The sequence below is a fragment of the Erithacus rubecula genome (assembly GCF_903797595.1).
Source record: "Erithacus rubecula genome assembly, chromosome: 1".
NCBI lineage: Eukaryota > Metazoa > Chordata > Aves > Passeriformes > Muscicapidae > Erithacus > Erithacus rubecula.
This window is the reverse complement of record NC_136658.1, coordinates 69987521-70012925: the sequence shown is the minus strand read 5'-3', so window position 1 is coordinate 70012925 and position 25405 is coordinate 69987521. Positions and strand designations below refer to the sequence as shown.

General features: G+C 41.0%; 1 long non-coding RNA gene across 1 annotated transcript in view; it reads right to left on the bottom strand.

Moving 5' to 3' along the window:
- The window catches only part of LOC306807284, a 29971-nt gene extending 29475 nt beyond the window's left edge, over nucleotides 1–496 (bottom strand). The window contains exon 1 of the long non-coding RNA XR_013775686.1: nucleotides 454–496. This is a non-coding gene — a long non-coding RNA (uncharacterized lncRNA). The remainder of the gene's footprint in view (nucleotides 1–453) is intronic.
- Nucleotides 497–25405: the final 24909 nt, after the last annotated feature.

Here is a 25405-nt window from a genome sequence, read left to right as displayed (position 1 = left end):
AACATATAGTCCCTTCCGTTGGTTTGCTGCTTAAATAAAACTAAAAGACATTAATGTAAACTGTGAAATACAAAATCTTTAACTTAATTGATTCTCCTTCACTAACTTGAATTTTTAGGCACTTTTCCTTAGAGCAGGATAAATTTTAAAACCTACTTCTGAACTCATTAAGGCTAGTATAAATAAGGAGTAATAGCTCATGCTAATGGTAATACACTTGTGTATAAATTAGCAAATCCAGGTTTAGTTTCACTCTAACTGTTTCATGTTGTACTATGTCTCATTTCACTCCGTCCTCACAGTTGCATTTCGAGAGGTGTTGCTGTGCCTTGCACACTTGCACAATAAGTAAAACTATTAAATAAACAGGGATACAGCAAAAATATGAAGTTTCAGAATATTCAGGAAATCATCATTTCCTGGAGCTGAATAAACATTTTAGAAAAAACTCACCCAGCAGGAAATGAAGCTATCTGAAGTGGCCAGTAGGTTCAGGGGATGTGGAAAGGGGTTTGTTCAGAGGCGTTAAATAAACAGAGTAAAATACCTTGGGAAATAGTTCCCTTTATTTGCTTTCTGGGCTAACAATGTTCATTTTACATTCAGCCTTCAGCACAAGAGACACAAACAGGCCCCATGCAAGATTACCAAGCTGAGTGCAAGCTGATACACAGCCCTCCTGGTTCTGCAGGCATCCTGAACTGATAGCTAAAGGAGATCTCGCTGCCCTGTACAATACCTGTTCATATTAAGTATTAGGCAAATTAAATATTGTCAAAATGACCATCTCACTGCTCTCAACAGGTCTGCTTATCCCTTGGCCAACTGACCTCCAAGTCACAGGAAACAATACAACCATATATTGACAGAAAAGCCTGTGGTACATCAAAACCTTCTAACCAGGAGATGACATCAAACCTTGAGTGTGAAGACCAGTGACACAAAAGGGAAGAGTGCAAACCATGACTTTCTTGCTTAGATCTTTACAGTCTTCTGTCTCAAAACATCTGTGAAGTTGACACAGAATTTCACAAACACTGTACTGGAATATCACAAAATACAAGGACTTTGCTGCATTTTTAAGCTCTAGCCATGCCTCAGGAAAACAGGCATTTCAGTCCATGCCAGTCAGGCGGTGAGCACAGACTATAAAGTTTTCTTGTTTTTTTCTCCCACTGTTCTTTCTTCTTCTCTTAAATTCCATTGAGTTTTAACTCCCCACTATGACACTGTGGAGAGAAATGAATGGTCTTGAACTCTCTGAGTATTCTTGACTTGGACACCAAGTTTTTCTGTTTTCTACATGGGTGTTGTTCCTATACCCTAGTAAAATCAATAGGTTGGATGGAATTAAGACAGTTAACATATATAATGATATCAAACTGGGGAGAAAAAATGTGTTCACATCTTTATGTGCCAAAACAGTTTAGTAAATGTATCCTTATTTTCCATATGCCTCACTTGCTAGTGTGTAAGGTTGAGGCTGTAACCCCTTTATGCCTGTGGAAGACATGAGTACTTGTGGCACGAGAACTGTGTTTTCCTGCCCAGCTACACAATGCTTGGCATCATGGGCCCTTAGGATTAATTGTTAATAAAATATTAACAGCAGCAATGCCATCTGGACCTGCATCTCTGAGAGAGCCTCAAGGAATTTTCAAGGAATATGCTCCATTAGTGAAGTTGTCCTTCATGATGCTTCTGGAGAAAAACAGGAGAGTCCTGAGAAATTAAGAGAGAGAGCAGAGAAAATGGAGGAGGCAGTGGAGAAACACAGTGAAGGAAAAACTAACGCGTGAAGAAAAAATGAGGGGAGAGATTACAGCAAAAGAAGCCAGAAAACATATATTAGGGATTTTGAAAAGAAGCAGAAGTGAGATCTGGATGGATGAGAGAAAGTGGACTAAGAGAGTGAGGGGAAAAAGTTCCAGGGTCTGATAGCAGAGCTCTGATGAGGCTTCACACATTTCAAACTAGAAATATGGGCCCCTCCCCAGCAAAACCAGGCTTCCACTGCCAGCAAAATTGTTTCCACAGCTGAGACAGCAGTGCCAGCAAATGTCTGCAATCAGCCCATCCAGGTGTTCTGTGATACAGGCTGCACCAGACTCAACCCATCAAAGCAATGGGAATAAATCTGAGGGCCAGGAATTGGACTCCAGTTCCCGGGCTTGGCTGCCGCTGTGCAGAAACGAGAACGTAAATAGCCAAAAAAAGACACATTTAAGGTATAACTCAACAAAAATAAGAAACAGACCTTTTGATAGCAGACATGCTAACAAATCAAGTTCATGGAATAAGAGCCAGTTATCCTGCAGGAGGGACAAGGACTCTGGACACTGCTGTAGGAGTCTGATGTGCCAATTTGTAGCCATTCCATCTATTCTACTTTTTAAATTGGACTTACACAGGCAAACTATCCTACCTGAGTTTTTAATGAATATTGTATGAACTACACAGCCTACAGAGATTCAAAGCCTCATGAGTTTTCAGTCTCTTGCACCCCAGTGAGCACCAGCATGACTTCTGTGCTGGGCCCTTGGTCTCAGCAGGCGAGTGCAGCAGTGTCAGTGGTCACTACACCATCACCACCAAACTGTGGCACTGTTTCATGCTGTCTCAGGGGAGCCAAAGGCACTCAGTACTGCTTGTTCCACAGCTAGCTGCATGGAATTTGGGGGGATTGTTAATCCAGTCAGTTCGAATAAGAGCATGACAATTCGGTCTGATGGAAAAGAGAGAGACACTATGACCCAGATCTGTTTTTATAAGCACAGTTCCAACACATTGAGTGCATTATATAGCAAGGGGTAGGCAAGATTTTCTATAAACAAAATAGTAACCCAAATCCCAGTGAATACCTTCTCATGGATCTGTACCAGCAAACAATAAAATTAAGCTGGAAGGTGCTCTGTGGGGCACCACGTCCAACTCACTGCTGCTGCAAGCAATCACGTCATAGCGTCTCCTCATAGCCATTAATTCACTTTTTTTTTTTACTAGGGCACGAGGGTGTTATCTATTTAACTCTGTCAAATATTCATCTTTTTATCACTGCAACAGAGAGTTTTGTGAAGGAATCCAGTTCTTGGACCAGAGAGGGAACAACATGGTTGCTCATGCGTCAGCTTGTCTTGGCCTCTGTCTGGTCTTTGTTTGCACAGGACATGAATGTTCACAACATATATTTAAACTCACAATCAAACCCTGATATGATTCAAATTTATGGGAGTGTTCCACACTAGCAAAACTGAACCAAAGCCTTGCTCTGCTGGAAGAAGATCATTTTAAAGATAACCACCCACTTTCCTGGGAGGCTTTCTGCAATCAACAGCTGAATGACTCTGAGTGAGTGTAACTGGGCTCACATATGGTGCTCAGCATGTGACTGGCAAGATCCCTGCCCTCGTGTTACATGGGACATGGGAAAGCTACCACATCAGGAGATGGTGTTTTCCCCAGCACCCCACAGTGCTCCATGTTATGCTTAGGCTGTCCTCCCTCTGTTAGCCCCTTGCCTGGGCTAGGCTCCACTTCAGCTGTGAGGGAAGAGACCCAGGAAACTTTTCACTATTGCTCTGTACTGAATTCTTCTTCATTGCAAACTCTCCTGGAAAAATACCCTCCTGCAGTTAAATCAGCACTGTGACAACACTGAAAGTTTGCAGTGGCACCCAGAGGGGGTTAATTTAAGCAAACTGTTGGGCAGTTTTAGAGGAGCACCAGGAAGGGCTGAGTCTTGAGCAACTTCACTTTGTATTTTCCCAGCCCATTCCCTAAAACTTCTTCAGCAAGGAGCCAAGGATCCAAATTGGTTCTGTCAGCTGCCTAAAGTATTTGAGGATAATGCAAATAAGAGGTAACCAAATCCCCTTTTCCTGCTTTCTAATCTGCCCAAACACAGCATGCAAAGTCAGGCAAGACACCAACTGGACACTGATTTTGCAGTCCTCCTGATTTCAGTCTCCCTTGGACTGCACTCACAGCCCCCCAGTGCTGACAGCAGCCCCCTTCTCTGCATGAGGCAGAGCAAAAAGGATGGTCTGCTGATCCCATCCAAAGCAGGAGGCTAGCAACCTCCCTCTTTGAAAGGCAAAATCACAGGCAGTGCAAAAGGGAGCCACCTGTCTCTGAGGAAGCTCAAATCTGCTGTAGAGCAGAGAAAGGAATAAAGGAAAAATTGTCACAAACTTCCAAATTAATTATGTGCCTCCTGGGAAGAAGACAGTAAATTTCTTTTGGTAAATCATTAGTTACAAAACACATTTCAGGTTGACTGATCATTCTCTGAAGTTTGAACAAATTCAATAAACTGGTTTTGCCAAAACAAATTGTTGGGGGTGGGGAGGGAAGGGGGGGTGTGTTTAATCTATCAAAAACAGTTTGTTTAGACACTTTCTGAGCATGAACCCTTCACATTTTGAAATATTTAACTTTCTGGGTACTTACAATCAAGGTCATATAAATAAAGGTCATGTAAATAAAATTGGTGGTGGTTAACTTCCCATCTAATAACACAAAATTAATACCCTCAGCTAAAAAATGGAAGATGTAGGTTTGATTTCTTCATGTGGCCCAAGGAGCTGCACTCACATTCCAGAAAAGTCCACTGCCCATAAGTGCTGGTGTTTATGCTCTCCTGAATCACTGTGGATGGTGCTGTAGAGTCTGCAAGTTAAGTGTCCTCCCTTAAGAGGACTGGCTTGAACTAAAGCCCTGTATGCCTTTGAAGGACAGTAGTCAGCCAGTTGTTGGCCACTCTCAGTTTTTCCCAGTGCTCTGCCAGTGCCCCAGGTGTGAGGCTCAGGATGCTCCAAGGAGGAGAGCAGTGCCAGGGGGTGAGGATGAGGCCAGGAGCAGAGCTGGCAGAGCTGCCTGCAGCAGCACATCACACACTCCTTACAACACGGACAGAGGAGTAACCAAGGGCTCCTTTCAGGTCAAAGAGAAGTACAAGCTGCTGCCAACTCTATTGATTTAATTTGTTTGTCTTTTATCTCAGAACTCCAGGCAACAAACTCTCCATGACTTTTTACCCCAAAGTTTGGCGGTTTTTTTAAACCTCTTTTCTCTATGGCAAATTAAAAATCCTGATGTTGGGAGAGTATAACATGATTGCATTTTAGTTATTTATTTTAATAACTTTGCAGATCAGCAACAAACTTATAACTTGATTAATTACCCAATCCCTCCTTGCTGGCCTCATCTGACCCATTTCCATTTTATTTAGATGTCTGGGTAAAACAGTCTGATTTTTTTTCCAAATTATCCCAGGAGCAGTTGTCTTTTTACTTCAAATAAGGCACCAAGGAGGCCTAATTGTTCACTCCATCTGTGGAAAAAACTTAACCTTACAAACATGTAGCTTCCAAATTAATTTCATACATCACTGTCTGCATTTCTAGTAGATGGAGTAGAAAATAAAGAGTTCACTTGTTTGGCATAAAAAGATTAAAAACCCAACATAATTTTCAACTTCATTGTATAGCTGAGGGAGAAATCAGCTGAATTTCCCTTATGCTTGACCATATGATCAGGAGGCAGCTACTGCAGGTACAATTCTGTGAGGGAGCTCTTTTGAAGTCAGAAGCCAAAAAGACTTTCAGGGGTTTAAATGCCTTTTTGATGTGGTCTCTTTTCTGTGTGGAGTGCAGTCCACACTTAAAGGGCTTTCTATGTGCCTGTGAGAAATGCCTTTCTAGAAAGTCATTTTTCATCTCTGGGCTACAAACTCTGTGCAAAAGCTGAGACCACTCAGTAGATCCTCACATGCTTCAGTGTGTGCTCATCTTAACCAAGGTTCTGTGAGGTCCCAAAACCAACAGAAGATTAGTCTGGATCAGATAATGTAGGTCACAGTCTAAAGGCTGAATGCAAATACTTATGAAAGAAACAGAAAACTTCTTTTTCTCCTTATTCCCTTTAAAGCCAAGGACATCTGCTTTGCACTGAACTGATTCTACTTTTCACAGGGCAATCTCATTGTATTTTAATTTGGGGGCCATCACTCAGTGAGACTGCTACATGTCCTAGGTTGGTAGCAAGCTTGTGGAGATCAGGTAGGACCAGGTCCTTGTGCCCCTCCAAAACAGACTGCAATCCTCAGTTTGCAGGACAGGCATCATTAACTCCAAAAAGTGTTTTCTTAGGGAAATATTAGTAGGCATTTCCTCAAAAAGGGTAGAGGGGTTCCTAACATGGTAATGTTTGCTGCCCTCTCTCATCATGACACATCTGGTGGGAGCTGCCTCAGATACGCAGTGCTCTTGGGTAAGGCTTGGTCTTTCCTCTGTGGCACCACAGCTGGGAGCCAGGTGTCTTGTGCCAAAACACCCCCTGCAATGTGGTGGGCACCCTCAGTGAGGCCCATCATGGCTATGGAAATCAGCTGGATGTATGCCCTTCCTTTGAGCTTTGAGCAACAGTGGAAAGAGTGGCTCTGGAATTGCCCATTTCTCCCCTTCCTCGCTGACTTTCCTTCCCAGTGTGACCATTCAGGCTGCAGTGCACCCCCAGACTACAAGGGGGAAAAGAAAGGGAAAAAAAGGGAAAAAAAATCCAAACACTTTCTGGAACATTTCAGTTTTCAGTCTTGTCACCCAGTCTGAGTGCAACAGTCAGAGTAATTATGCAACCTTTTAAAATATCACAGTGACATATGAGGTAATGCCACTTCTACTCAGGCTCTGTTGGGAGCTGCTGGGCTGAGCCCTGCTGTCAGCAGTGTTGGGAGCAAGCATTCATCCACCTTCATTTGCACGGGAAACAGAAGTTCCCAGAGCCCAGACAGGATGTCATGGCACAGAAACACCCCTCTGATGTGAAACTCCCCTTCATTTCTGAATGAGTGTTTGATGAAAAGAGGAGTTGCTGAAATTCTGATCTGGGAAGATAAAATATTTATTATCTGAATAGTTTATGGATCAAGCTGGCTGAGATTGGCTCTGAGAGTGTGTTCAGCCACAGAGAGAAACATGGAATAAAGCTAGAACTGTAACATTTTTATAGCCTGATTGCTAACCCCTCTCCATGGATTTTGCCTAAAGTCACCTAGAGCCTCTGAGAAAGCAAACAACATGTTTTCTTTTACTAGACCCGTTAGTTGTTATTTTAGCATTTATTTCGCAGTGAGCACATGGAACAAGCAAAGCCTGACTAATCCTACAACCTTTTCTTCTATTCCATGCAGCACAGCAAGCCCATCACATCACCCTGGACTGTAGAGGAATGGGAAACTGCCCATTCCACCCCACCCCACTCAGTGGGTGGGAGCCCATCCCCCTCATAATTTCTGTCTTTCTCACTGGATGTTTCTTCAAACATGGCCTAGACTTGAACCTTACACGAAGTGCTGAGGAATAGCCATGTTTGGGACATGGATCAGCAGACCTAGCAGGAACATTTGGTCTTTACACAGTCTGCTCCAGTGAACAAGGTCTTTGTCCTGTGCAAAGGTGTCAGACGTGTTTAGGCTCTCGTAAACAACTCCAAAACTCAGCCTGTGCCTACACCTGAGCATATGTTTGCACACAGACAGAGAAGCCTGCATCAGGAAAAGGAAAGACTCATGATTAATAGACAACACTGACATGTCTGGGGACACTGAAGAGCTGTACTCCATGAAGCCCCTATTCCTCCAAGGAAACAGAGTATTTTTAGGTTGGAGAGGACAAGCTTGATTATTTACATTATATGTGATTCCTCTGCCCAAAAGTCTCCATGGAGAAGAGATGTCCTTGGGGAGGACTGCCTCTTTGAGTCTGCAGTAAAAGAAAAAAAGTTTTTTTAAAAATAAATGACAAATAGGATCCAGGCAGCTCAAAGATAGTCACTCTTCCCTTGGTTCTTGAAAAAATTAAGGAGCAAGTCTTTATGCAGGACATTTCACTGCAAGTGAAAGACAGCAACATTGAACAGCCAACATGGATTAACAAAAGTTGAATGGGTCTTCATGGATTAAAAGACCCATTTTTCTTTGAGAAAACAGTGCTTTGTGGATATGGATCTTGCTGATCCCAACTGTGGGAACGAGGGGTGTGCACACACTGAGCTGTATTAGCTCAAGTCTAGGCAACGTTCTGAGGAAAGTGGTAATTCCTCTCTTCACTGGACCTGAGAAGATACATCTGGAATAGTGGAATAGTGTGTCCCAATTTGGGCCCTGATCAAAAGTAAGGAAAAATTTTTACAGTGGTGGTGGTTGAGCACTGGCACAAACTGCCCATAGAAATCGTGACATCTCCATCCCTAGAGGTACTCAAAATGCAACTGGACAAGACTGAGCAACCTGATCTGACTTCAAAGCTAGCCTTGCTTTCTGCTGAAGGCTGGACTACAGGACCGCCAGAGATCCAGCCTGAATTTTTCCACAATTCTATGATTTATGATAGCTCTCAGCAAATCCTGTGCCATTATGTTGCTGAAAAAATGGTCTATACTTTTACAAGGGGAATGTTTCAAGCAGTATCAGCACTTCCTATTAAAATTTTTGGCAAATGCATATGTCAATATTTTTAAAATGTAATTGAGCATTGCTGCTTTCATTATTTTCCCTACTTTCAGGAAGAAAATAGATTATTAGTAAACATGAATTTTCTAAAATTATATCATAAAAATTCTGGCAAAACCCTCTGGAAATACGTTGTAAAAATAAGCAGAAAAAGTATCAATTTCAGATCATAAGGAGTGGAAAGATCTTCAGAATGTCAAAAAATAGTGAAATAATTTAACTACCTCTGTAATTTCTATAATGCAATAAACATATGCATTACCTGCTGGGTAAAAACCATGAAGACATTTTCCATTTGAATTAAGCGAATTCAATCCCATAATTTCCATTCTTTGGTGCTCATTTTCCTTAAATTATCTCCTGAAAGAGTTTCTTGGCAAATATGTTCCCTGGAACAATTCACTTTAAATAAATGTTGCACACATTGCAGAAAAAGCAAATTTCACTTTCATAATTGCCCCACATTCTCACTACAAACTGAGGCACATGAACAGTAGTACTGCACATAACCTTCATGCAGGTCTGGACACATGAGTTTCCAGTAGCAAATATTTCTGATTATTTTCTCACAAACATGCAGGCAGATGAGGCTGGCCCTTCCTTCTTTGTTTATGCTTAGCCATGCCTGCAACACAATGAGAGTAATTCCTTCTTCTGATGTTCCTTTTGGTGCTGCCAAGAAAAGTAAGCACTTTGTATATCAAAAAGCATTGGTTTTGTGGGAGCACCTGGGAATCTAACATGCCATCTACCTGAGAAACCAAGAAAGCTCTGAAATATCAGAGGTGGCACAGCCTGCACCCTTTCCACCTGTGTAATTTTGTGGTCTTGCACAAAGTGTTGTTCAGACCTTGAGCAACCTAACATAACTAAATTGTCCTGATCCTAAGGAGCCTTGTAAACTGCTTTAGTTTATGTGATTGCATCATCTCAACATGATATGACTGTACTTGGATTTTCTTCTACATAGCTCGAGACCTTGGGCTGAAGTAATGTCCAAGATATGGCTGAGTGTTCATGCAGTGTATTGCTGGAAAATCTCATCTTGGGAGTAAATTCTGACCAACATTGATCTGAGCAGAGGCATATCCTCAAAATGGACTCAACAAAAAACAGATCCACATCACTTTCACCAAAATCATGGCTTATCAGGCTGGCCAGTATTGTGTCACAGCTCTTCCATTTTCTCTTTGATTGTTCACATCTAAATCTTATCTCTTCCCTTGTAGTAAAAGATTGTTCTTTATTATTCTGTGTACCAATATACTTCTAGTTATGGATATTAATAAATATGTCAGTAACTATGTCATGTCAACACCATGTAATTCTTTCAGTACATAACAATATAAGGAAAAGCATGGAAATCCTTTTCACTGAACTTATTTAATTCAAATAAAAACACATATGTAAAAGACACAGAATTTATGACAAAACACACACAAACCAAAACTGGGCTTATATCTTTATATCTTATATCTTTTAGCAAGAATGTAATACTGCTGTCATGTTTCTTCTTTATTCTAAATATCAGTATTTTTGAACTTCTTTCCTTAAAAATGTCATATTTGTATTATTACCCAGCTTTTCTCCCTAACTCGGTAGATATTTTTATTCTTTTTTTGCCCAAATGTTTAGAGTATATACCAGGCTGCATTAATAAAATTTGAACCTTACCTGGATTATTAAGAAAGCCAGTAATTAAGATACATTTTAGAAACAATCTTTGCAACACCTAAAGGTAATCCAAACTGCTCTGTTTTGTGGGCATTTATCCAGATTTCATGTTATGAGAAATGCTTTTTAAAAATTTGATTTAATTTTTTGGGTAAAACTTTATTAGATGTAGAGACATGCAGTTCTGAAGTATAAATGCTGTTCTTCAGCTTGCTTTAATAAATATGATGAAGTCAATATGGTTATGTTTCCTTTCTCCAGCTGAGACTCTGACCTTCAGTATAACATTTACCTCATTTTCTTCTTCCACTAATTAGTCTAGGCTATAAAAATGGTTTGTCTGGCAACATTTAGTCTTGACAAAACAGTGCAGGTTATTGATCATAATTTTACTGTCTTCTAGACATTCAAAGATTATTTTCCTTATCAGATGTTGAGTTTTGGATTAAAGTACTCTAAAAAATGGTAATTACTAAAAATATTCTCCTTTTTGAGGATTGCTAGTGTTCTTCTCATCTCATTCCAATCATTTCTCAGTGCTTTCAGATTTTTAAAAAGTAACTGCTCATGGTCTGGTAAGTCCTTTAGCTTGCTAAGACCCAGTTCATATTTCTTAATCTGTTTGTCTTAAAGTAACCGTATGACGGAATTCTGAAAAATTAGCAACACTTAGTTATTTTAGAGAAGAACTTTATAAAGGTATTCATTGCCTTGATCTTGAATTGCCACTAATTGTGTGCCTGTTCATGATTCATAGTGGATTGTTTCCTAGGTTTTTAATCTTGCCTTCTTTAAAAGCTAAGGATGAGGATTTTTGTTACCCTATAGGTATACAAGGGAATATTTTCTTCTCAGAAAGAAAAAAAAAAAAAAAAAAAAGGAGGGAAAGCTTTCATTTTCTTTAACCTCAATGACTAATTCACAGGACACTCACAAGTTCACCCAGTTTACACTTATTCCACACCAATACCAACAAAAAACACTTACTGAATGTAACAGTTTGTGAGTAGTCTTGGCTAGGTTTCCCTACCCTTCCCCCCACTGTATATTTTATTACCTGTCCCATCGTGATTAGAAGTCACAATCAAAGGAACAATCTCTTGTTGAGGCTACATGTGCTCTCCTCAGCTGCAATCTTAATTCTGTTCCACTCATGCAGAATCACAGAATGGTTGAGGTTGGAAGGGACCTTTGGAGCTCATCTGGTCTGACCCATCTGGTAAAGAAGGGCCACCCACTGCAGCCTGGCCAGGACCATGTCCAGTCAGCTTCTTACTACCTCTGAGGAGAGACAATCCACAACCTGTCTGCACAACCTGTGCAGTTGAGGGTTGGTCACCCTCACAGTAAACAAATCTGTTTTCTGATGTTCAGAGAGAACCTTCTGTGTTTTACCTTGAGCCCATAGCCTCTGGGTACTGTCTCTGGGCAACCACTAGAAAGAGTCTGGCTGTGTCCTCTTTACCTTTCAAGTATTTATACCACATGTAAGGTCTCCTCTGAGCTTTTCCTCACCTTCCCTTCCTCCCTTCCCCTTCCTCTTCCCTTCCCTTCCCTTCCCTCCCTTCCCTTCTCTCCCTTCCCTTCTCTCCCTTCCCTTCCCTTCCCTTCCCTTCCCTTCCCTTCCCTTCCCTTCCCTTCCCTTCCCTTCCCTTCCCTTCCCTTCCCTTCCCTTCCCTTCCCTTCCCTTCCCTTCCCTTCCCTTCCCTTCCCTTCCCTTCCCTTCCCTTCCCTTCCCTTCCCTTCCCTTCCCTTCCCTTCCCTTCCCTTCCCTTCCCTTCCCTTCCCTTCCCTTCCCTTCCTTTCCCTTTCACAACTCTCCCAGCCTCTTCTCTTCTAGAGCACAGGAGAGGTGCTCTAGTCTCTTAGATATTTTTGGGGCCCTTTTCTGGATCATCTCCAGCATGTCCATGTCTCTCTTGTTCTGAGGAGCCAGGACTGAACCTAGCTCTACAGGTGAATTTCCCCATTTACATCAAAGAGGCCATGGACAATTTTTTTTTGTTTGTTTTTCAGCAAATTTTGCAGAAATTAATCATGTGTGCACTCCCACAATGAGTGGGAGTTGTAATGAATCAGAGAAATTTTTAGTTGCCAGCCTGCCCATTATTCTCAAATCAGCACTGAGCAACACAACAAATCCATTAGAGTCAATGGAAAAACTCTGTGCTGATTTCTGCTGGTGGAAGTTTGACCAGGACCCCTCTGGGTTGTACTGTACCTGATTAGCTTCAATAAAAACTATTTGTTACAGTTTCTTAGATGGATTCAAAACAAATTTTCAATTCATGTAGGAGGACATTTAGATGAGTTTGTAAGGCAATGTTTTCCTCTAATATCCAAGGAAAAGGTGACTGCTGCTCTCATATGTTTACCAGATTTAAATTACTCATCTCTCCTAAGTCCATTAGGAAATAATACACTTTTTTAATATGATTTTGCCAAACAGCAAGAATGCAAGCTTTCTTGTGCTACTCCATCAATTAGTTCATGGCTATAGTGGAAAGGTTACTGCACTCAGGGCCAAAGGGTGGTTTACTCAGCACAGATAACTGAATCTTTGGCTTATTTAACAGAAAGACAGGCATTTGCTGATACAGAGGCAACAATTTTTGAAAAGCTGTCTATGAAGAAATGAAGAAAAGTCATATTTAAAGTGAGGGCACTTCAATTTGAAGAATGCAGCCAGTGTAATCTAACAGCAGCAGTGACTTCAGTGACAGTTTTGGGAAGTATCAGGTTTTCTGATCATGTGGAAAGTGAAACTTTAGTGATTGTATAGATATGATCTCAATTACCTCAGTTATAAACTTGGATAATTTCTACAAATGCCAGCATTGCTTCATTACAGAGAGAGGATCATCATCCAGATCCTCTATGCTCTCTTAGCTGGAATTCAATCACTTTTTTTTTTTTTTTTTTTTTTTGTCTATCTCTCTTTATCATCCAAACTCTTCTTCCAAGAGTTTCCACTGGATTGCTGTCCTGAAGTAATTTCAGTAATCCCTTACACATTGCAGCAAAGCACTGCTGGCTGTGCTAAACATGCTGGGCTGTACAGAAACTAGCAGTAACTCTCTGCTTCTGGGCTTCCTCACCCTGAATGCTTTGGATTATGAAAATGGCCTTTCACTCAAAAAAAGCTACCCAATAAGATGTTCAGTGGAGAGAGCAAAATGTTCTTGTTCAGACCTAGAATGAAGGACCATAGGCCAAGCTGGATGGGGCTTTGAGCCCATGGGAAGGTGTCCCTGCCCATGGCAGTGGGGTTGGAACTAAGTGATCTTTAGTTTCAGCCTTTATATCAAAATATGCTAACATCTCTATTTCATCTGTCATCTCAGAACTACTTGCTAGGCACTCATAAGATTTATTAATTCCCTTCCCAACAGTGTCCCTCCCAGTCCAAACCATTTTATGACTCTCAGATTATGCAGCAAGATTCACTTATGTATGTATTTTTACCATGTTTTCCTTTAATTGGCTAATTGCACAACCTCACTTCAAATAATATCAGAAAAAAATAGATAGAATAAGATTCATTCCCTTATACTGTAATTTAAGGCTTCTACTGTTTGAAAACCTAGCTTTGTTGCAGGCATCAGATGGATGCAGAGTTTTCCTAAACTGGCACCAGCTTCATTAACAACGTTGCTACAATTTTGTACTGGCACATTGGATTTCTGCCATAGGCTGAAACAACCAATAAATAACCAATCAATGAACTTCCAGGGCACGGCCATACATGCATCAAAACAAAGATTATGGGCTTCAGCCTCTTTGTCCCACAGACATGTGCTATTGGTTCAATTACTGCAGCATTCTCCTGGCGGTGCCTATCAGAAATTGAAATAAGGGCTACGTGGCCGTAAGCAGGAACCTTGAGCAATATGACAAAATTTGTTTCACAGGCATGACTGACCCATGGAATTGCACACATTCTTAAAACATAATAAACACAAAGATGAAAGGAGAGATTACAAACTGCAATATTTTTCTTATTAGCTCAGTAAGAAAGCCGCTGATGGGAAATGACCGCAAAAGACGCATGAACAATGAGGAATGAAAACCAGCATTTAAATACTGTATAGGAAAAACATAAAAACAAAGCAGTCTCAAGACACAGATCATTAATAGTGAAATCAAGGAAAATTTTCACATAGATTTTTCTCCAAGATGGCAGCTGCTCTTAGGAGTCGATCCAAAGCCTACTGAATTCAATGGAAAGATTTAACTTCAATGGACTTGGGATAATTTTCACTTTTGGCTGAGAGAGTTGCATTACTCCAAGTTAAAAGAAAGAAGACTTGGCAAACAATAACTGAGACTATAGCATATTTAGGGTCAAAAGACCTTAGTTGCTAGACCAAATCATTCCTGATGTGATTCCACCATATCCAAAGGATTTGCTGAGTCAAGTTTGTAGAGACTGATGATGCCATTTGTGATTTTCAATGAGTTCAGTTTGCAAGTCAGGGTAAAATTTGACACAGTAGATGTGACCAAATTCAAAAATTTAGTTAATTTTAATACAATAGTGCTATTGGTTTAAATAACTGCAGCAGTTTTTCTTAACCCATTAAATGTCTATATTTTATGACTATAACCTCACAGCTATGAAATATAGCTCTCCAATGATATAACTATTCTATATAACTTTCTTCCCAACAGCTGCTGGTGGGAATTTCACTATTTCTGAAATAAATACAGTATGCATACATACCATACATGGAGGGAAAGGGAGAGCAATAGGAAATACAATGAGCTGACTCAAGATATGTTATTTATTTGCACACATTTTTAATGATCTCATATCTCAGAAGTGGTGGAGAGAACCTGAGCCACTTGTGAGTTATGAGAGGTCATCAATAACTCATAGCAATATATGACACATCCATTCAGGTCATCCAGACTTATTCCACGCTTGGATCTGTTTATCTAACACCAGTTTTAGTTTAGTCTGTACTGTGTGTTGATTTCATAGTACATCATGTAGCAATGAGACCTCTTGGCCACACTCCCATGTAAGATGACTAAGTTTGAAGTATAAGAGAACCTGAAACAAATTTTCAGAGTATCAGTTGGTTGAACTGAACCACACATATCTACTTCCAATGACATGTTGTGAGCATTAAGTAAAATAACTTAAATATATCAGATTGGTTGTGTGCACGTGCATCTGTAAAATCACTCTCACATTTCACGCAGTGGAAACTCAAAACTTTTCCTCATGCATGTTTCTCTCCCTAAGAAACTGAAATAGCAAACATACAACAGAGATTACTTTGATAGTAATAGCAAAAGACACTCAAGTACTACAGAGATGAGCATAGTAGAAGAATGAAATGAATTGCAATCCAGTTTTTTACTGTCTTAAAAGAAAGCCAAAAGGCACATTTTATTCCCAGTCACGTATCTGAAATTCAACAATTAGGTATAATCCATATAGAGACAAGGGTATAATTTACTTTGCTATTCTTAAAAACTGTTCAGGCTACAGTTACACATGTTTTAATTATAGCTACTTTGCGACAGCTCTCAGACAATAAACCATATTTGAAAAGGCAGTTCTGAAAAAAGCCCCATGATTTTAAATGGGTTTTGTCCAAGGAATCTTAATCAACTGATTAGAAAATATTAAACTCCTCTGCTAGTTCCTCTTGGTGATACTCACGATATCAAACTGACCAGGCAGTGCCCATTATACACTGCCAGAAGTTCATGGTCATACCCTGGGGCAGAGCTCATTTCTTCCAGTCCCAAGCACCCTTTGGTTTATCACTTCATGAGCTCGGTGTGGGAAATACGTGGCACGTGGGGAGCTGTGGTGAGCACACATTCTAGGCAGTGCTGCATTCTTAAAAGGGGCCTAATGCTAGCACTGTCATCACTACTCACACGTGCAAATTCTCAGCACAGACCAGTATTCAACAGCTACATGTCAAGACAGGATGCATCTTGGTGACCTACAGATGTGCTTTTTTGGGATGGCTGCAAACATTGAGGCCTTTGGGCAAGCACCCCACCTGGCTCTATATCAGCTCAAATGCTACATAAACTATTTTGTAGTGTTCTTGCATCAACTTGGCATGAAAAAAATAAGTCTCCAAACCAAAATACTCTGAGCACTTCTCACATCACACGTGCTGTTTGAGGCAGACACCGAAGTCATTTATCTGCACAGTTGTTCTCCAAATCGACAAAAAAACCCAAGCCAAAGCGTCTTTGATATCAAAGAAAAATTAATTCCATGCACGCAATTCTTGGTCTTTTCAACTACTTTAATCAAACTCTCATGGTAAGTCATTTCACATCTTATATATGAAATAGAACATTCTGTTTATAAACCAGAACACTGCACAAACACTGTTTTTGTCAGGGCAGGAGAACAGCTCTCAGGCAAATGACAGCACAAAGCAACACTTTCTACAGGCTGCTGGGCACTCCACACCACAAGGTAAAGTGAGGGTTACCTGTTTACAGCGACAGAAGAAAGCTTGGTCCTATCTTTTGCTGTCAAAACCTTCCCCCAACTTAATGGCAAATGTGCCTATCTAAAAGTGACAGGACACCCTGCAATAAGTTTTAATTTTTTTCTCCCTCACTTACCCTTTCAGAAAGTTTCTTACTTTTTTTTTCCCCTTCTGTTGCCTTTAAACAACTGGGTTATCAACTTTCATCAAACTGGTTTTTTGGTTGCATGATTGGTTGGAGTATTTTTCCAAAGAGGACAGCTAACTTTCTCAAAGTTAAAATAAAAGTTTTGCTTGCAACAAGACAGCTGAGTGAGTGGCAACGCATAGTGGATGATCCCTACCACAAATACCCAGAGCAGCAGCCCACAAAGCTCAAAACTGCACAGTTTTATAACTCAAAGAACCATCAGCTATAAAGCCAGAAGGGGATAGTCAGGATGGCTGAGGTTCTGCCAGGAAGTGTTTCTATGCCTGACATGTTTTAGAAAGTAAGTGCAGGGTAAAAAACAGGCCTATCTGCTCTTTCAACAGGTCATCCACATAGTATTAAAGCCAGCTCAGAAAGCCAGGCTGCACTGAATGTTTTTCCTAACCCATGAGAGGACAATCTTCTGGAAACAAACCACCATCATCTACAGAGCTCTAGAGAAGCTCATCTATCAGCTACCAATATTGCTCCTGCCCTGGGGATGAACAGAGGTCAGGAGTCTACATTGCTTCCCACAAGGCCACAGCTTTTCAGATCCAGAGGTAAAAACTTCAAGTAAAATAGTGAAAAGCAAAAATAAGAGCCTACAGTTTTAAGTTAGCACCTTTTCCAGTTATAATATGAGCACAACGGTCAGATCAAATCCTACAAACCTGATTCTGACATCACCACATTAAATATATTGCACTATCTCTGTCAATTTAAATCAAATCACTGCTGATTTTTCCTACCATTGGATCAGAGTCAGGCAAATGAATTGTTCAGTATGACTGCAGAAGTCAGGTGCTCTGAGTGTAGTGTTGATGGGTCCTATGCACATACTTAAACACAACAAAACAGAACACACCAGAGCCTGACTAACACAAATCTGGCATGAGACCAGGATCTAAGCCTTGTTTTTCTCATTCATACATCACCACCACATTTTTCAAGTGCCACTGTCATTAAGCTAAGATACAGAGCAATCCATCATTGGAAACCGTTAAGTAAACATTTTTGGGTCAAAAATATGACCTTCCATATAACTTGGTCTGAAAAGAAGAGCACTTTCCTGATGTGGCAAAAAGAATTAAGCAGAAGAATGCAACACACTATCAACAAGTAAATCTAACAGCTTAATCACTAATTAATTATGATTTCCACAGGATTTATGCTTCATGGTTGGCTGCACCTTCAAACAAATCACAACAATGGACTCATCCTTGTATTACCTACAGCCCCACCACAATAACCTCAGTTCCCTTGTTGCTCCTCACTGCAGGGCTCCTCAGTCCCCTAACACAACATCCTTAAGCCCTTTCTATTCTTTCTTCTACTAGGTAGATCTTTTATCAACTTTGTCTACCTTGCTGGTGGCCCAAGAGTCATCAAGATCTTTGTAGGGACCAGGGCTATGTGAACCCAGTTTGACTGGCCAGGACACCCCATGTTGGCTGCTCAACCAGTCAGTCAGGAGTCAAATACTTATCCACAACAGAATCCACAGGAGTGCTTCAGGTGCCCTGTGATGAATTCTGCCACACTTTTGGAAGGAAAAGACAGGACATGGTAAAAAGACATCCACAGGTAACTGTGGATCCTTGTGTTCTTTCACCATACATACCACAGACCTTTTGCAGAAATTTTGCATATTGGAGACTTAACCCTCTATTAAATCTTGATGAAATTGGCTTGTGAATTGAAACAATAATAGTGAGGAAAAGAGCTGACACATCTGCCCCCAGAGTGACTACATACATAAACTCCTTAGTCTAAGAACTACCACTGATAAGACACAAGCACATAAAAAGGTGCCACTTTAGTAGAAGGTGGAGATTTGCTCACAGGATTTAAAATTTAAAATTCTTCTTGTTGTACAATTTTCATGCAGCTCCTCAAAACATAATGTTCAAGCGGATAGAGAAAATCTGGGAGTTGCAGAGGTAGGTTCTTCTCTGACTAAATCACCTTGGCCTATGGAAGGACACTTTCTTTAGCTCTTCACCTGTGAAGTTTAAAAATAAAAATTATCAGCGCTAAGAATTACCTAGGGGGTTTTTTTAAGCTTTTTGCAGTGTTTAGAGGAAGAAAAATTCAACTCATAGATGCACAATCTTCTTTTAACAATGAAGTTTCAATGCTTTTGCAAGTCCTGCTGTCAATTACCCTTCTACTCCAGAATGGCTGTTCTGTGCTCAGGCTTTTGCTTCTATCCTGAACAATTGCTTGTTCTGCATTCAAGCCATAGGCACTGCAGCTATTCCTAGCCGCTTTGAATTCTAGTCAACATTTGTGATGTCCAATGTTTTCCCTCATTTAATTTATTTAGGCATTTGCAACAGATGGGTGAATGACAACAGCTGATAAAGATAACAGCAGAAAGGCACACCAGCTGAATAACTTAATTCACAATCCCACTTAAAAATCAGTCTGTTCTGGTTATCACTATCCTCTACTTTGCTTTCAGCATGATTTTTAGTAACCACATTTCTCACAAAGTCCTGGGCTCAGCAAATAATGCTCAAAAGCTAAGCCACTCAAAATTAAAGTAACAATGTTCTAAAATTGTCTACTGCCTCCATCCTTTATACAACTGCTGGTAAAATGAGGATGGTGTGGAAGCAGGGAGGAAAATGGAACAGGCAATTATTTTTCATGTGCAAATCAGTAAGATTCCATAGAAACATTGTGTATAGTCAGAAAATAAGCATTCCAAAGGTGCACAGCATTTCTTTCCTGTTCATGGTACTTCATGATCATGAAGGTTTGGAAATAACCACATATTCTTTTCATCCCAGCAGGAGCTAAGGCTGTTAGTCAATATGCCAGGATGCTTTATTACCACTGGGAGTCAGGTCAGTCCATCTATACTGTTACCGGAAGATGGAGAGTTGTCCTCTGGTAATTAATACATTTCCACCTCTGTCTAATTAAAGAGATCTAGTGCATCCATTCTCATTAAAAAAGAAATGTGGGGCTCTGCAGTTTCTCCAGTTTGGGGCTGTAAAAGAACTTCAAACATCAGAATAATTTTCTAAAAGTAATGAGTTCCCTCATTCTAGTTGGAGCTACAGCCCTGGTAATAAAGCATCTTTGCTAAAAACTGCTGTCTGCAGACTGATTCATTCTGGTGGCATGAGAGAGAGATTCAGACTGTGAGTGCTCTGCAGGGAATCTGTGACAGTCTTTCATCAGCTGCATATTCTTGACTTACAAAAACAAAAGCAAAGGCATATTGAGAAGATCATGGAGCCTCAATGCTGGGCTGCAGAGTGTTTTAGCTGAAGATTTCAGACTCAGATACAGCAGCTTACTTGAGAAAAGGGTACCATCTAAACTTAAAATCAAGCGTGAGATTTCTGTCTCCATTGCTGTCTGTACAAATCAATGAAATCTCAGCTATTCTCCCCTGAGGCATCTTGTGGATTTTATTTTTCTCTTAACAGACCCACTCTACTCCTTTGAAGTGGCAAGCAGAGACAGTGGCTTGCCTCTCTGGGGTAATATGCATAATGAATGTGTTCACATACAACTGCCTCCTTTCTTGGCATATCTGCAGGATACTTGCACCAGATCCTCATCCAGATCATACCAGTGTAAATCTTGAATAATTTAGACAGAAATCGTTACAGCTGAGGAGAAAAACTGCCCAACAGGCTCCAGCAGGAGATTGGCCTAAACAAAGTCTGCAAAACTGTTGTAAAGATACCTCACAGAAATGCCTTCAGAAGGCAATGCCACGGCACTAAGCTCCTAATTTACACAACCTTGATTGGCTTTCCAAATTAGTCTGAATTAGGGAAGAGACAGAAGCTTGGGCTACAGCCCACCTTCCCTTTGCTTTGCACCTTCTGACACCACTGGGCCTCCTGGGAGGAGCAGTTGTTCTGCTCCTTCAAGTGTGGGAACCACAGGCATTTCTGGCACTTGCATGCAGAACTTGCAATACACTCTCCCCTCTACTCACACCCACATTAAGCATAAAAGACAGTGCTTTCCATCAACACTTATCAAAGTGCCAGTACTCTGAGATGAAAAACTGAGGGAAGAAGGGGAATTCAGCTAAGAAAACCAACCACTGCCGTCAGCCCATTGAAAACTCTTCTAAAAGCTTTTTTCTTCCATATTCTCCACCAGAGTGCCAAACAAACAGTAATTAAAACATATATTATGTGCAAAGGCACAGATTATTCTTCCCACTGGATTTCTCGAGTGGTTCTCCTGTCTTCTTGCATCAGTGTTTCAAACTGTGAGCTTTCTGAGACATGACTTTCATTATCTCTGGGTCATTAGCAGCTCATAACTCAATGTCAGATAATACTGATAAAGGGAGACAAAGGGCAGACCCTTTTCAAATTGTGGAGCCAAACATACTGCACTGCATTGTGTAAAGTCAAAACTGTATGCATTAGTTACCAGGCAGTGACAATGCTGGACACTTGTCTGGCTAAGCAAAGTGGATGGCACAGCACACTGCCTTCAGCAGTGGGATTCACACAGCTGCTCAAAGGCATACACTGACAGCCACATTGAGTCAAAGATGGGTCTTCTGGGATCTTGGTCACCAGAACAGAACCCATGACTCACATTAGTTTAGCTAGGGCAGAGTAGTAGCTTTAGAAAAAGAGTCTAAAAATACTCCTGGAAACCCCAAACCTTGCATTCCACTGTGATCGATAGGAACCATGACCCACAGCAATGTGTTTGGACTTCCACATAACTTTTAGATTTCTGCATCAAATGCAAAAGGTGCCTCCAGCTACTCAGCACTTGCAGGGCTCCATGGGATCTGCCAAAGTCATCTGGGAAAGCAGGCCTAGGATCACTCTTTTAATAATCTCTGTATTTTATAGGGAAAGTAATTTTTTAAGAGTATCCTAGTGACTGTGCATTCACAAAGCAGAAGACCCGCCCTGGGGTGCACTGCACCAGATGGACAGCCTGAGCCTGAGCAGCCTGAGTCATCTCCCATCTTGGTTTTCATTCAAGCCACATGAATGCCACATTATATGCAACACCATAACACCAGTTTAGCAGGAAAGGTTGGAAAAACCCTCCCACAGGACCTTATTTTCGTTAGTATGACTCAAGGTACTCCCCAGTTCAGTAGGGAATGCAGGTTTAAATGTCCTCAGGCTGATGAGGGTGCTGTACCCAGTTTACCTACTCCTCAGTTATAGCACCTAACTTTCAACCTAATGTGTAAAGACACTGAAGTTTTCCTGTTGGAAAGGACTGCTGAAGGTGAGATGTTCCTGTCTCATGTTATCTCTGCAGGGAGCATGACTGTGCAACCACACCCTTCAGGTGACCATGAATAATACTTTTCTGATAGTCAGGAACATGATGCAGCCCAAGGACTGTTGGTTCTGTCAGCATCCAGAGGCTCTCTGGGACCAAATCGGAGATGGCCCGACAAGGAACCTGCTGAGAGAGCAAGTTTGGGGAATCACAGATTTAATTCATCTAAAGCTTACCAAGGTGATGGTAATGTTATTATAGATCTGGCATCATCTGGTTTTCTTGCACTAACCTGAAATATCCCCTTCCAGGGCACCGTTGCTTATCAACAAACCTCACCAGCTGGCTGAGGCAGGGCTCCAGTGCTCAGCCTTCACCGTGTCTCACTTGCCTTCCGTGTCTCACTGGAAGCAACTGAATAAATGACACCAGGGTATAGAAAATCTCTAGGACAGTCTCCTGAGAAGATGACTTATTAGGCTGAACTGAGAGGGGTATATGGGTTTTTTTTGCCAGAAGATCTTCACATAACTTTTTCCACATGACTTTCGGAACCTTGTTTTGTCAGCAGGACAAAAAAAAGTCCAATATAGTTAATTAAGAATTCTTTTTTTCTAATTATCATGTCAATAATTTTTCTTTGCACTATTTTATTTCTTTTTCTTCAAATGTCTATTGTGCTTTAAAATCTTCCCAGTTAAATAAACTAAAAAGCAACTTCAGTTGTGATCCTAGACAGACACAGATGAGCGGTGTTTAATCAGTCTGGATTTTGTTGCTAAATATATTTTTTAAATGAAATCCACATCTTTGGAAGGATGCTAGGGAGAAATGATGAAAGTGCAGTATTATACAATCTGCTGAAATTCTCTGTTACTCTGGTGTAACATGTCAATATGTTAAAATTCCCCTTTCCCACTACATACACATGGGAACATACTAAGCAGGGAAATGGTTTTGGAAGTTGGAGAAACTCAGGAACAAGTTAGAAATGGGGGAATGAGTCTGCCATTTTCAACATGTAAAATTACACAGGCATCTCAACTGAGGCACAAAGGTAGGTGGCAATTCTACCAGTGCCTGGTGAAACATTAACAACACAAATTTGGCTCCCTGATTTCAGAAGAGCAAGGAAAGTGTATTGATTCTGTGATGGACTTAAGTGACAAGGTTGAGGTGTTGATCTGCCACAAAGCTCAATAGGCTGAGGGTACTAAAAAGCACAAAGTGGATATGGAAACTGAGACTCCAGAGAGAGTTTCATAGGATCAGAGGAAGCTTTGTGTGAACAGGTTGGCATAAACATGGCTTTGGATGTCAGGCCTATATAATCAAAGAAAGAATCACAGGAAAGTGATTTGAAACAATAGTGCTTCTATTGAAAAAAGGCACCTTGGATGCTTGGGAAACAGAAAATCAAAAAAAAAAAAACTGTTTGGAACCATCTGCCTCTTTTTCATGATAAGGGTCTGCTGCCACCTCCAGCTCAGTTTCCACCATTGCTAAGTGTCTCCTGCCTTCAATCTGGTGAAGAAACACCATGACTATAATCTCAAATGGCCCCACCTGCACTATGGCACTGAATAACCTGAAGGTCTGAAGCTGAGGCATCCAGGAGCCCCCATCACCCTGCCAGGCTGCAGAAGTCCCAGCATTGCTCACTGGGAGGCACCTAATCTCCAGCCAGGGTTCACAGTGCCATCACTACCTGCAGTGCAGGTGGCTCCCAGGTTCCTCATCAGTTCCTGAAGTTATCATGTCAGGCTGGAAGGATTAAAGGCTATGTGATCCTTACCAGAAGAGTCACAATAGAACCAGGGCAGGAACTATGTGCTGACAGTCCAAGCACAGCCCATGTGTCCATAGTGAAACTCAGCAGTGAAGGTATCATGGAACCACACCTTTCCTCCAACAAACCTTCCCTGTGGCCACAAGGAGATTACAAAGGGTGAACAAACTATTACACATTTCAGTACTGTTTACAAACAGGTGTGTCTCAGATATTTTATAACTGTGCATGAAGGAAAGAGTTTTGATTGTTTCTGCATTTCAGAAGTAACACTATCAGGAATGAAAACAGCTCTGCTCTGAAGTTTTTTGCAGCTGAACGGTCTGACCATGTTTTGTGATTATGAATAACAGGGAGGAGCAGTTCTTTCCTCTTCTCTTTTATATCATCTGCAGTGGTGCCTCTGTGAAAATAGAAGACAGTTATCAAAGACAGGGGCTGCAAAGCAGGACTGCCATGGGGTGGTTGAAAAGCAGAAATGGAGATGGACAGTTAATCCTTATAACAAAGATCTAAGTCTGACAAAACAGAGCCTGGGATTATAGCAATAATATTGGAAAGAAAAGGTAGGTTTGGGAAGGTCACTGTTTAATTTAACTAATTTGAGGTTGAGGCAAGGTAAGGCAGATGGAAAAAAAAATATGGAAAATGTTCTTTAAATGTTCATAAAATAGTCCCATCTTCAGATTAACACAGTAAGGGAGTATTCCTTCAAGCAAGGGATACTTAAAAGTAGGTTTCTGGAGCATTTGTAGCTTCTTCCTTCATGATTTTCTGCATCCATAACAGAAATAGTAAGGAGCACTGAAGTCTATATTGGCAAATACAGTAGTAAATTAAGGCAGTCTAGTCCCTGTCCCTGAGGGTAGCAAGCTGCAAAGAGCCCACATCTGTATGACTAACTTCACTCACTCTCCAAAAAATGGATAGCCATTACCAAGTTGTTCATTTGGAGTTTCTCCTCTCCTACACTAATTCTGGAGCTACCAGCCAGACACAGAAAGCTGACCAAGGCCAAACACATGCTAGGGACTCTGCTAACAGCTCAGCACTATGGGCAATCACTTTTCCATAGCCTAAGGGGCTGGAAATATGGGGCCACATTCAGCAGCTGTAGATAGGCAGAAGCCCACTGGACCTCACTTCCAAGACAAATTATCTCACAGACAAATTTCATTTAGATTAATCATCTTCCCCTTTGCGTATAGTTAAGGTGGAGCAACTGGAAGGCTTTCATCCTGGTCATTTTATGCCAGTGGAAAGATCCTACCACAGCTCACTGATCAGTGATGTAAATGTCTCTTCTGGATTTGAACTTGCAGTGAAGACTAGCTGGGCTTTTGGGAGCACAGAACTGAACTTTGCTGTGTTCCTGCTCAGGTGTGGCATCTGGAGAAAACTGGGAAAGGACGCAGCCAGTGGGTCTGCAAGTGTGAGAATCAAAAAATTTGAAAAAAAGGTTCTCCCATTAACAGCAGACAGAAAGGTAACAGCTGTCACCACATCCTTGTCATTGCATTAGTAGTGCT